Below are 12,297 nucleotides of genomic sequence, written 5' to 3'. Positions count from 1 at the left end.
TTTTTTATTGGTTCATGATGAAAAAGGCAATGAAAAAATTCAATTTTCTTTAACAAAAATATAACTATTTTTTCCAATACCTCTATTAATGCAAGCATTAATTGCAACTTTATCTTCTCTTGTGACAAGTGGATAAACTTTTTAAAAAAAAGACAATCACTTTTAATTGATGTACAACTATTTTTTCCAACACCTCTATTAATGCAAGCATTAATTGCAACTTTATCTTCTCTTGTGACAAGTGGATAAACTTTTTAAAAAAATACAATCACTTTTAATTGATGTTTATCTTTGTAATTTTTAAAATATTATTCAAATATAGATATTTTAATCAAATATAGACATTTTAACTCTTCTAAATTGTCAATTTTCAAAAATTATTTTTTATATAATTTAATTTCATATTTATTTTAATTTTAATTTGTATATAAGTTTAAATTAGAATTTAATTATTTCTATTTTTACTTATCTAAACCAATGCTTTTAATAGATTTTCTTTTATTTTTTATTTTTATATATAATTTTATTAGATTGTACATTTATTTAACATATATAATTTTTACTATATTGATATTTTTAATTTATACTTTAAAAAACATAATATTAATTTTGTATCAATTTTAATAAAGTTCAAATTGTTTCTTAGCTTGGTATATTATCAATTATATTTATTATAATTGTGTTTGATGTTTTTAAGCATAAATGTTATTTTAAAATTAATTTATGTTTATGCATTGGATTTAAACTTAAGAATATTGTCCAGCTTCTGCAATTGGATGAATTTATTGCTTGAACAAGATATATCAAACAATTTAATAATAGAAATTAATCAATTTAACTCTTTTAAAAAAAAATTATACAATTTTATCTATATCACATGTATAATTAGTTGATAAATATCTTTGGTATGATAAATGTCCTTTAGAATGTCATCTAATTTTAATTTAGCGTGATACTATAATGTTTATTTATATATTCTTTAACTATTTTAATTAATATACATCATTGCAGTTATATAATTTAATAATATACTAACTATACTCATAATTTAATTTAATTTAGTATTATAATGTTATATTTTTCACTATATTTAGTTGTTATTTTATTAAATTAAATACATTATATTTTAACCAAAATCTACTTCAATCAACCATAAAATCATAAACGCAAGAACTTTGGCTCATGCGCCCCTTGTTAAGAGCTTCCATTCAGGTTGACTAGGGAGCAGTTGGAAGACAATGCCATGTCATGGAGTCGACAATTGGGATAACATAACATAATCAGCAAATCTCATATGCGACTTCTGATTGGCAGACAAAGTGAGGTCATTGAAATGGGCAAACACCTACAAACCCTAGCCCCGATGTTTCATTCGCCACAGATCTCTTCTGCCCTCAACAAAACCAAATCCAGAGAAGAAGATCCGAGCGGAGTGAAAACGGGAGGAGGATCGAAGGTTTGAATCGCCTCAAAGCTCTACAGTCCTATACAAATTCTTGTCCACCAGATCTGAGCGGAGAGAAGAAGCGAAATACCAAAATAAAATTTTCCAGATCTAATCGAAGGGAAGAAGTGGAATACCAGAAGATCATCTGTGCTGAGCAAAAATGGAAGGCGGATCGAAGGGCAGAGGCGGAAGAAAAGGGGCACGGAAGAAGTCCGTGAGCAAATCTTTGAAGGCAGGCCTCCAATTTCCCGTCGGTCGGATCGGCCGATATCTGAAGGACGGCCGATATGCGAAGCGGGTCGGCGCAGGCGCTGCGGTGTATGTGGCTGCCGTGATGGAGTATTTGGCCGCGGAGGTGCTCGAATTGGCCGGCAATGCCGCCCGCGACAACAAGAAGCTGCGGATCATTCCTCGCCATGTTCAGCTGGCCGTCAGGAATGATGATGAGCTGGGAAAGCTTCTGGCTAGGGTTACTATTGCCGGCGGAGGGGTTTTGCCCAATATACATCCGGTTCTTCTGCCAAAGCGGGTTGTTGAGAAGCTTGAAAAGGCCGCCGCTGCTCCTGCTGCCAAGGCTCCCAAGGCTCCCAAGACTCCCAAGTCTCCCAAAACGAAATAGTGGAGCCCGATTTCGACTGATCTGAACTTGAGTATCGATTGATTTTTTTGTTTTGCACAGCAGGTAGATTTAGGGTTTGTACATATTTGTACATTTTGACTGCATTTCACATTTTGACTGCATTTCCGTTTGATTAACGTTGTATCTTGTATAATTAAAATAAGATTGATCTGATCTTGAAACGGGTCAATGTATTGGTAACCAGGGTCTGGGTGTTGTTGATTGACAGTGTTTTTTAACCGGAAGTAGGTTTCCGGTTGTACAAATTTGTAGATTTTGATTGTTCTCTTCCTGCTGAGGTTGAATTCTGTATGGTTCAAAGTAAATAAGAATGATCTAATGTGGAAATGAACTTGCTATACTTTCGTTTTGATGTGGACTACCTGTCAAATGATTGAGGGCTTCGAATGAGGTTGGACTCGTTGGGCACACTAATATGAGTTCATTCTCAATTATTAGTTCCTGCCTTGTTATACATTTAATGTTAAAATAATTATTTGACCAAGTCAACCGACCAATAGGAGTAAACTATTAAATTTCTCTTTAATAGAAGATAATAGTTAAGTATTATTTTTTATTTTTTATTGATTTTCTTATTTCTCATTGGTATGAGCAACGAGGAAAAAAAAATTTAGGAAAAAATAAATAAAAGTTTATTACATAGTAATAATAAAGTAATTTAAGAGCTGCTTCTTGAAGCTTCTCCTGTAAGTTTGAGATTTGTTGCAGGATGATGGGATCACATGACAATGGAATTTCTTGCCCCATCCAAATAACTTCATCTTTGCAGAGGCACACGCCAAGAGCAGGTTGATAAAACACAATTGATATGGTTTGATGCCGGCCTCTACCTCTTCCACATATTCACTCTGTACAAACGCCCAAGTCAAATCTATAAAATATTTGCTTCGTACAAATACCCTAACCAAATCTATAAATGAAACAAAATTCTTTTCTGTTATTTTGGCATAGACATTTTGTGCATACGCTCTAATTAACGTTGTAAATGATACAACACCTCAGAATCCTCTCCACCAGTTTTGTCCTTCTGCTACAAGAGTGGTTCCTTTTTCAAAATCCTGATTAGCCTTTGTTCCACACCAACCCATTTTAAACCCTTTGCCAGTAGGGGCTTTTGTCATGTATTGTAGGGGTCGTTGCACAAATTAACAGGGCGGTGACATTGACATTGGAGCAGTGCTTGCATTTGTCACTATAGCCAAGGCTGCAGCTTGACAAAGAGTTGTAGAATGCGCATCAAGGTACCTCCTACCTTGCGTATTACATCATCTTCAGAATCAGAATCGAACTTTTAATATTCTTCAAATCCATACTCTCTTGCCTGGGCTTTCTTTGTATCTTTTCTGGCTTCCTCCTCCTCCTCATTGAACATAAAACCACTGCCACCATAACCAGTGCCATGAGCTCTTCCTGTTCTCCCAACCCTGTGGACATAGTCTTCGTACTGTTTTGGTGCATCGAAGGCTACTACAAGCTCAAGCTCTTTAATATCTTAACCTCTGGCTGCAACACTAGTCTCTATCATCAAATTACATGGTCTGTCTCTTCCTTAGCTCCATGAAGTGAAAAACATGGACACCCATGTCTAAGAAATTCCTTGAACAGACGACAACACTTCTCAAAATGTACAAACACTAAAATTTTATCCTTTCCATACCACTCACCAAGGAGCTCCAAAAATCTCTCACCTTCAGGACGCATCTCAGTGACTGTGCAATATCCTTGTTAACAACACTACATCCACCAACCTGAATTTCCACTGGCTTATTCAACACTTTCCGAGTAAGAAACTCCACCTGTCTTGGAAATGTCGCAGAGAAGAGCATATTTTGTCTGTTCGGTCTTATATTTTGAACTATCTTGGTAATATGAGACTTGAATCCCATATCAAACAACTGATATGCTTGATCCATGACAAGGCACGTGACTCTACTTAGGTTTTTTGTTATCTTACCTGCACTTGTGTATAGGATATCAATAATTCTACCAGACGTGTAAACAACAATTTCAGTACCTCGCTTCAAATCACTGATTTATTGTGTCACTCCAGAAGCTCCAATATACACATGCACACAAGTTAAGCCAAGAACCATGGAAAACTTCTTGATATCAGCATAAATTTGTTGAACAAGCTCTCTTATTGCAGCCATAATGAGTCCAATGGGTTCATCGACTCTGCGACAATTAAAACCTGCGCTTCCCACTTTTTACACGCACAAAACACTAGGCATCAGAAGCAATGACAAGGGTAGTCAATCAAGTCCAAAATAATCATTGCCTCTTTATTAAGGGAATGGAGAATATGTGATTTAGAATAATGTCCATCATGAACATTTTGACGATGTTCATGTTGGAAACACTAGGAGATGGGAGTGACCCATATAATAACAACCATATATGGTGTATCTCAACACTTTTATGTGTGTTAAAGAATAAATTTATTTGTTCACTATAAGGATATAAGAGAAAATCATAGTTTTAATGTGAAAATGATAAGTATTGATATTTAGAAAGTGGTGTAAGATCACAAACAAATCATAGTTTTAATGTGAAAAAATGATTACATTGTTAATTCTACCTTTTAAAAGTAACAATCTAATGATAGAATAATCAACTTGGTTTGATTGTCTTGATTCAAAATAATTAACTTCATAAAATTTCTAATCCATAAATGATTTTTGTTGCTAGTGATATGGATCAAATCTTATGATTCATTGTGAGGGAAAAATGTTGCCAAATAATTATGCAAATATGAACGTAGACCAATTTAAGACCCTTCCAAATTATAAGCATTTGGGACAACTAATATCAAGCTTTAACATTTAAATTAGAGCTTACAAGAAAACTAGATTTGGTTAGATATTCATAAAGTATTATTCTATATCCTTATTAGTTAATAGCCTAACAAAGAACAAATACAAATCTTAACCCTTAGTAAATTTTAATGCTCTACAATAAAAACAAACCAAAATAGCAATAAATAATAAGAAATTATCAAGTGCATATGCTCATGACAAGCATCAACTACAACCTATATTGCATTTGATTTGTGAGCACTTGAAGCTTCAATACATATGGCCTTTGAGTGAGAGCATCCTCAAACTAAAGGGGTCACATCTTTTGACCTTTGAAATTAAAGGGCAATTTTGTACTTAAGTTTTTAATAGATTCATAAGTTTTTATCAGAAAAACCACTCTTAAATAAAAATTTATAGTGATCCTTGCTAAATAGATGCATTCGCTTTTATGCCTTGCAAAATAATGTTTGATGTTAGGACAACCTTATATTGTAACCTTCTCATAAAATATAAGTTAATTTCATTTTAAACTTTTAATGTCATGTGTGCATGTAAATTCATGCCTTCAAATTTTAAGCAAATGGGTCGAAAAACCTAGTTGGAATAACTCATTACACTTAGGGATAAATAGAATAATGGGAAGGATAAAAGCTTTGGAGTTGAGGATTCCATTAGTGACATACCATTAGTTAGGGTGTCAGAGGTCAAGTAATAAGCATGCTAGGTTGTTCAAGGTTGAAAGTGTAATAGAAAGAAAATAGTAGAAGATGGATGGAAATCATGCTAGATGGAAATATAGGTATGAAATGTTGATGGAAAACAAAGAAGACAAATAATGGGGTGGGAGTGCATATCAAGAATGAAAACCAAAAAACTTTGATAGAAGCATTTTCCTAAGAAGTTCAAACAATGGTGGCTTGTGATGGCTTTGTGTCCTAAAATGTCCACTAGTGTGACAATGATGGCATCCATTGCCCTTATGAGAAACACTCCATAATATATGAACAATAAAAAAATATGCAATAGTGCATCATAAACAAAAAATCTCATGTATGAAGAGATTACAAGGGATAGATGTTGGGGGTGTTGAAAAAACTCTCTCCCAAGTATAGGCCCTTCACATGTACTATTTTTATTTTTGAATATATTCCCTCAATATTTTTCCTACTCCCTTATTCACCACTTTTCACCCTTCATATGTAGCTAGTGGTTTGTGTCGTTGATAAATTAATTACTTAGTCAAAAGAGATGATACTTTGGGTAGTTTCATGACAATATAGATGAACCAATTTTCCCCATCTTGATATAGAATAAGTGAGAACCTTAAAAGAAAATCTAACAAAAGTCTATGTTCTCCATTTTGTGGGTACGTGGTGTGTTTGAAATCCTTCTCAAATCTTTTCCTAATAATTTTCTCTCCTATATATGTACATACATTGTAGGATTTATATTATCCTACCATGTGCTTCGCACACACATTTTAAATCTTTTAATTTTATCAAGTAGGTAATGGATTTTTTTAATTCCTACACAATAAGTCCATCTACTAGCTCATATTCTCTTCATAATTCACATTTCTATCTAAGGTGTTGGAAATAGTCTCATTCTTGTTATAAACCATCATGATAGAATTCTTCTAATTATGAAATGTGACATCAATACACAACAATTTTTTTTAATGCATTATATTTCAAGATAATGAGCTTGGACTTCCATTCCCATTCCACTTTTAGTAATTTGCACTTCCCTGTCCTCAATTTTTCTTGTGAAGTAGTCAACTTCTACTACATTATTATTACATTATCGTAGGTTAGACAAATTTGGACCAAAAACATATCTGAATTCACTTGTAAAAGTAGGTTACTAGCAATCAATAAAAATAAAAATAATGGAACTTTTTTTTTTCTATTTTCCAATTTAAATAAATCTTTATGTTGACCAAAATTCATGTGATTCCCCTAAGAAGTTGTCATTTTTATTCCTAGTTGACTACATTATCCTTAAGTGGCTTTATTTGTCAACATTTCATTCCTTGACTAGCTATCTTAATCAAACCCCACTTTTTGCTTGTAACTACTAATATTCTTAGGTATTGTTGCAAATCAAAATAATATCAAAGCATATTGTGCTCTTTAGTTAGCTACTTAAAATCCTTGCACCTTGCCCCATTCTCTAGATTCCTAAAATTTGTTTAACCAACAAGCCATTATTCTACTCTTGGAATGACATTTGGGTCATTTAAAGCAAGTAAACTTAGTTGATTCAATCTCAAAGGTGATTTCATTAATCTATTCTTCTTTCTCGAGATGCATTGAAAATATTATGACCATATCTTTATCTTTAATGAATTTAAAAAATTATAATTTCATCATTATCCAAGTATTCTTCCCCGCTTGTAGATTTGCAAGAGTAACTGCTTATGTTTATTCCTTAAAACTTTTAATATATCTAACTTTTGTGCCTTCTTAATGAGGAGCTTCAATGAGCATTTGGTATCTGATTTAATTAGGACTTTCAACTCTTTCTTTCATTACCTACTCATAAGATCTTAGAAATACTATCATAAATAGGGGAAATATCACTTGTAGATGTCAAATGACCAATTGAAATTCATTCTTCTATATGAAAATGGTTTGCACAATTGAACTAATGTGATTTTGATGATGATGATATCTCATATGCTTCAATTGAGTTACACATCTTAGAACAGTTCCGGATAATCAAATATTGATTTTTTTGAATGGGAACTATACCATTGATTCCCAAGGATCAAGTTTTTTTATTTCTATCAACTAACTGCTTGGCATGTTAGAATTTATTATTTGATAATGATCTAAGGAGTACAACTTTTAATACAAGTATATGTTGATTTGAAGACATTTGAGTTATAAATAACTACTATATTGCTTAACTTATAATGAGTTAGCATGTAAGTCCCTCATCATTGTCCTTCTTGTTCTCCATATAATATTTCCTTAAAACCTCAAACTTAAGCTCCTTAGTATGTTGAATCAGTAGAGATTCATAAATGGAATACCAAATCGCCTTCCTTTCTAGCGACATGAAATTCTTTTTATTAGAAGCCACAAAATTGAACTCGTTGAAATTTGCAGCCTACTTGTGCCTCACTGTACCTTTATTTGGATTACTTTATATGTGACACCTAGGTCCCACATAATGCTTGGGAAAATTCGTAGCTAAGAGAAATGATTTGCTTTCCATTTTGTACCTTTCATCTTTTCGTGACTTTCAAATGATTTCACATACTTGCTTCACCATTAATTATAATCTCATAATAATCTTTATTTTTATAATTTCCTTTCCTTTTGCAATAGATATCCCTAATACAAAAGCTTTATATTTGAACTATTTTTATTATTATTAGAAGCAACAAAAGAAAGAAAAAGAAAAGTGAGATAACATTAAACTGAACTTTGAACTATAATTTGTTCATATAGACTAGAATATATATTTATTTTATAAAATAAATATCCATTTAAATTATTACAATTACAAGTTGAATGCTAAGGTTGGATCCTCTTGGTGTAATTAAATAATACTAATTGTACTTTACTTAAGTTTACTTAATGCATTTGCATATTAGTTGTCATATAGACACAGAGGATTTTGCATTTCATTTTAGCACATAGTGTTGAAGAAATCCACCTGACGTGGAGTTTGTTTTCATCATATACCTCTTTGTGTGTGGGATTCACCTATTTCTCCTATCACATTATCATCCTCTCATTGTTGAACATTATCCACCTTTGTTGGACATGTGATTATGCCCTATCTAGTTGATAGCTTATTACTTGCATCAATTAGAGTTATCATGCATTTCCTATATATTCAAGTACATCTCATTACATCACACATTTAAATATTAATCAGGCATCTTATTCATTGTATTGTTGATCATTATTGACTTAATTAAAATCAATCATTTTATTTTTTTCTATCTCTCATGTACTATTAATTGAGCTTCTAGATCTTGGTATTTTCATTCTTTGCCTTGGGGAAAATTCTTACTTTGTATCGAAGCTTGAGGTAGTTTCTTACATGGTAGCATAGTCATAGGAGTGTCACTATATAGCCTATTTGGAGAGAATTTTTTTGGAGGTCATGATTAGAGCTGCTTGGTGCAAATTAGAGGTTAGCATCACATTGAGAAGGTCCAAAAATCTCTAAATAGACTTTTGTTTCATCCATATTGGACATTTGAGGCCAAATCTAGAGTCATTTGAATTTTAGAGGCGCGACAACAATGATTAAGAAAAAAATAATTACTAAGGTGATTTTCAAACAACGATATCTTAGTCATCTAGACTCATTTTTTTGGAGTAGAATTTTGCTATATACATTGGTGCAGATTAACTGTGATCTTTGCTCTTTTCTCTTTTTCTAAAAAATCACAAGTCTTGAATTTTGTAACTTTAAAGGCTTCATTTGATCTCATATGGACACACTTTGATGCAAGAGCATACTAAGTGTAAGGACAATCTTGCATCACCCAAAAAAAAATTATTTTGTGTTTTTCAATAAGGACTATCTCAGTGCAAAGTTGTTATTTTTGGAATCTTACTATTTTTAGTAAGTTGATCATTTGAGCTCATAATATTCTGATTTCTTCCTTGGAGATTCACCTTTGATAGATCAACATGTTAGTAAAGTTTCATTGCAAGATCTAGCCTTATATTTTTGAAGTTTTTTTTCTAGTATTGACAACAGGGTATAAAAAAATTTAAACTCACTTTTTAAGGCTTTAGAGGCTCCAAATAGGGGTTAAACCTTGATTGAATAGAGCTTGCACAAGCTAGGTTATATAGAGAAGTTTGTGGCATTTCTGAAATGGGTTCATAATAGCTAATGAATGAAATTGGCAATGAGTTATGGTTTTTCAAAGTTGCACCACCTAAAATGGGCACCCTTCAAAATTCATTTTGAGTTTTGAATGTTGTTAAGGTCTACTCAAATGTAATAAAATATGAATAATAATATGTTAAGGTTATTCGACCTCAAAGTTTAGGGTTAAATTTTTTGGAACCTTTCTTGGAAACTACAAGTGCCTATATAAGGGTCATAAGATTGCATAAGACAGTTCTAGATACATATATGGTGGCTCTTGTCTAAATAATATTTTAAGGAAAATGCTCATCTGGTTATGCGTGACATATTTATGAGTGTTGTAATTCCATGCTTTTGAAGATAATAAGAAGTCAATTTCTTGTTATTTATCTATTCTATTATGTGTGTTGATGTTAATAAGGGGAGTACCCTTCATCAAAAATTTAGGCACTAGTTTTTAAAAAAGTGCATGAATTTTTGTCTACTTTCTAGATCTGGTAATAGTTTGGAGAAATTTTGATTGAACATAGTACTTCAAACATTTGGTCTATTTTTGCCTATTTTGGCTCTTGAAATTGATTAGATCATTGAGACATCTTGTGTCTTATTTTGTTGAGTTTGTTATAGATTCATATTTGCTTTTGTAATCTTCTAATTTTATAGATTCATATTTGCTTTTGTAATCATCAAAATTAGAAGTCCTCCTTTGTCTATTTTGGCAAGTGGCAATTGTACACAAACTAAATATAAAGTGCCAAAATCATCTATTTTTGGGGGTTTCCATGAATCATTACATTTTGGGGGTGCCTTGATTTTTTGATCTCATTTTATTTCATGTGCGAAGTGCATCATGGATGGTTTAATTACTTTGACAAAGTGAACTATAAGAAATGGAGTGAATCCATTATTTCTCATCTTAGTAAGCATAATCTATTGCCCTATTTGTATTTTCACAAACCTTCTAATCCTCCTTATTATGGAAACTATTACAGAAAATTTCTTAATGGTATCTATTGGCATTTGAATGGATATATTCTCCTTTTAATTGACGAAGACAAGGTAAATACTATTCCTGATCTTTAGACCTTTCTTTGGGAAAACTATGGAGATCCAAATGTTCTTCCACTCCCTAAAGGTTTAGAACCTCTAATTCCAACTCTTAATTCTCTAGTTGATATCACATATATTATTTTTCCTCATGATGCTTTCATTCACACAACCATGGATTTAGGTGATTTAGCACAACATGATACTCCTTGTCTTCTAGTTACAATTCCATGGGATGACTTCTCGACAAACATTGCAGGCTTGTTTCTGCAGCCCCAAATTTGGGAGACAACATATCTAAAATTCATCTTCTATTTGTTGAGGAGAATCCTTCTTCATTTGTTGTGGGGGAGCACTTTGACCCTCATTATCCCTCACTTGATCATTCTTTTGAGTCTGACATGATTGTTGATCCTTTGATACGTTAGTTGGTGGAGGTCGCTTTCACTTCAAAGAAGATATTTGAGTCTTTCAAGATTGGCATTAATGAGTCTCAAAATTCACTTGTGATGACACATTACATGGTTCAAGTTGATCTTACTCGTGTGTTGGAGATTCCTCTTTAGTTTTCTAAGACATCATACATCTCGAGGATTCTTCCTAGTGATTGGGGAGGACTCATTGATACACCTATGCCATTATTTCTTCCTAAAGGGAAGAATATTATTCAGTTTTATTATTGTAGTTTCTACGTTGATTCAAGAGCAACTATTATGGATATACATCCTATAATAAGGGGGCCTTTGTTTTCTTCTCTTCCTATTTCACACCTCGAGGAGCATCCTTGTCTTTTATTTTTATCCACAATCTTGCATGGATCAGGTACCATTGGTTACTTGTTTGTCACCTTCTTTTATTGGGCTTTATCCTGATTGGTTTGTGTCATCTTCATCCACAAAGGACATGATGACACATGAGCATATTTAGAGACATCATAACTTATATGGATTCCCCTTCCTTCTTCCTATCCAAAATGGGAAGCCTTCTTGCATTTTGACGATCTATCTTCTTCCTAAGGGGAGAAATGTTGTTTGTAGGCATTGGACTACCTTTTGTCTTCAAGCACATGCCATCCTTGTAGGAGATCATTCATTATGGGGGGGATATCATGTCTCCTTGTTTCCTTACTATGTAGGGATACATAATTTTATATACATAATGTATGTTATAAGGTTGGTCGGGTGTGTGTGTTCTTGATGACTCCACTGATACATGCATCTTGCCTATTTTTTCCATCTCTCTTTTTGGGGTAGATTGCATTCATTTTTCTTTTTTATTTGTACATGGTTACCAAACATGACCTAGTAGCAGGACTTGGCATGCATTGCCATCTAACTTTGTAAGCTTAAATGCATTCCCCTAAGTTGTACTTAGAGGGGGCATTGGTGAAATAAAATAAATTTAATTACACTTTACTTAAGTTTACGTAGGATAATACATTTGCATATTAGTTTTCATGTAGACACATAGGAGTTTGCATCTCGTTTTAGAACATGTTGTTCGATAAATCCACTTGATGT

General features: G+C 32.8%; 1 pseudogene across 1 annotated transcript; it reads left to right on the top strand.

The window, feature by feature from the left end:
* Window positions 1-1,187: 1,187 nt before the first annotated feature.
* Window positions 1,188-2,437, top strand: LOC149571177 (histone H2A-III pseudogene; annotated as a pseudogene). The gene has a single exon (XR_016359774.1). The product of XR_016359774.1 is annotated as a histone H2A-III pseudogene (transcript).
* Window positions 2,438-12,297: the final 9,860 nt, after the last annotated feature.

Source organism: Cupressus sempervirens, chromosome 2 (assembly GCF_028749045.1).
Source record: "Cupressus sempervirens isolate cs-2001-9-10 chromosome 2, ASM2874904v1, whole genome shotgun sequence".
In the NCBI taxonomy this organism is placed as follows: Eukaryota; Viridiplantae; Streptophyta; class Pinopsida; order Cupressales; family Cupressaceae; genus Cupressus; species Cupressus sempervirens.
This window is presented reverse-complemented; position numbering and strand designations above follow the sequence as displayed.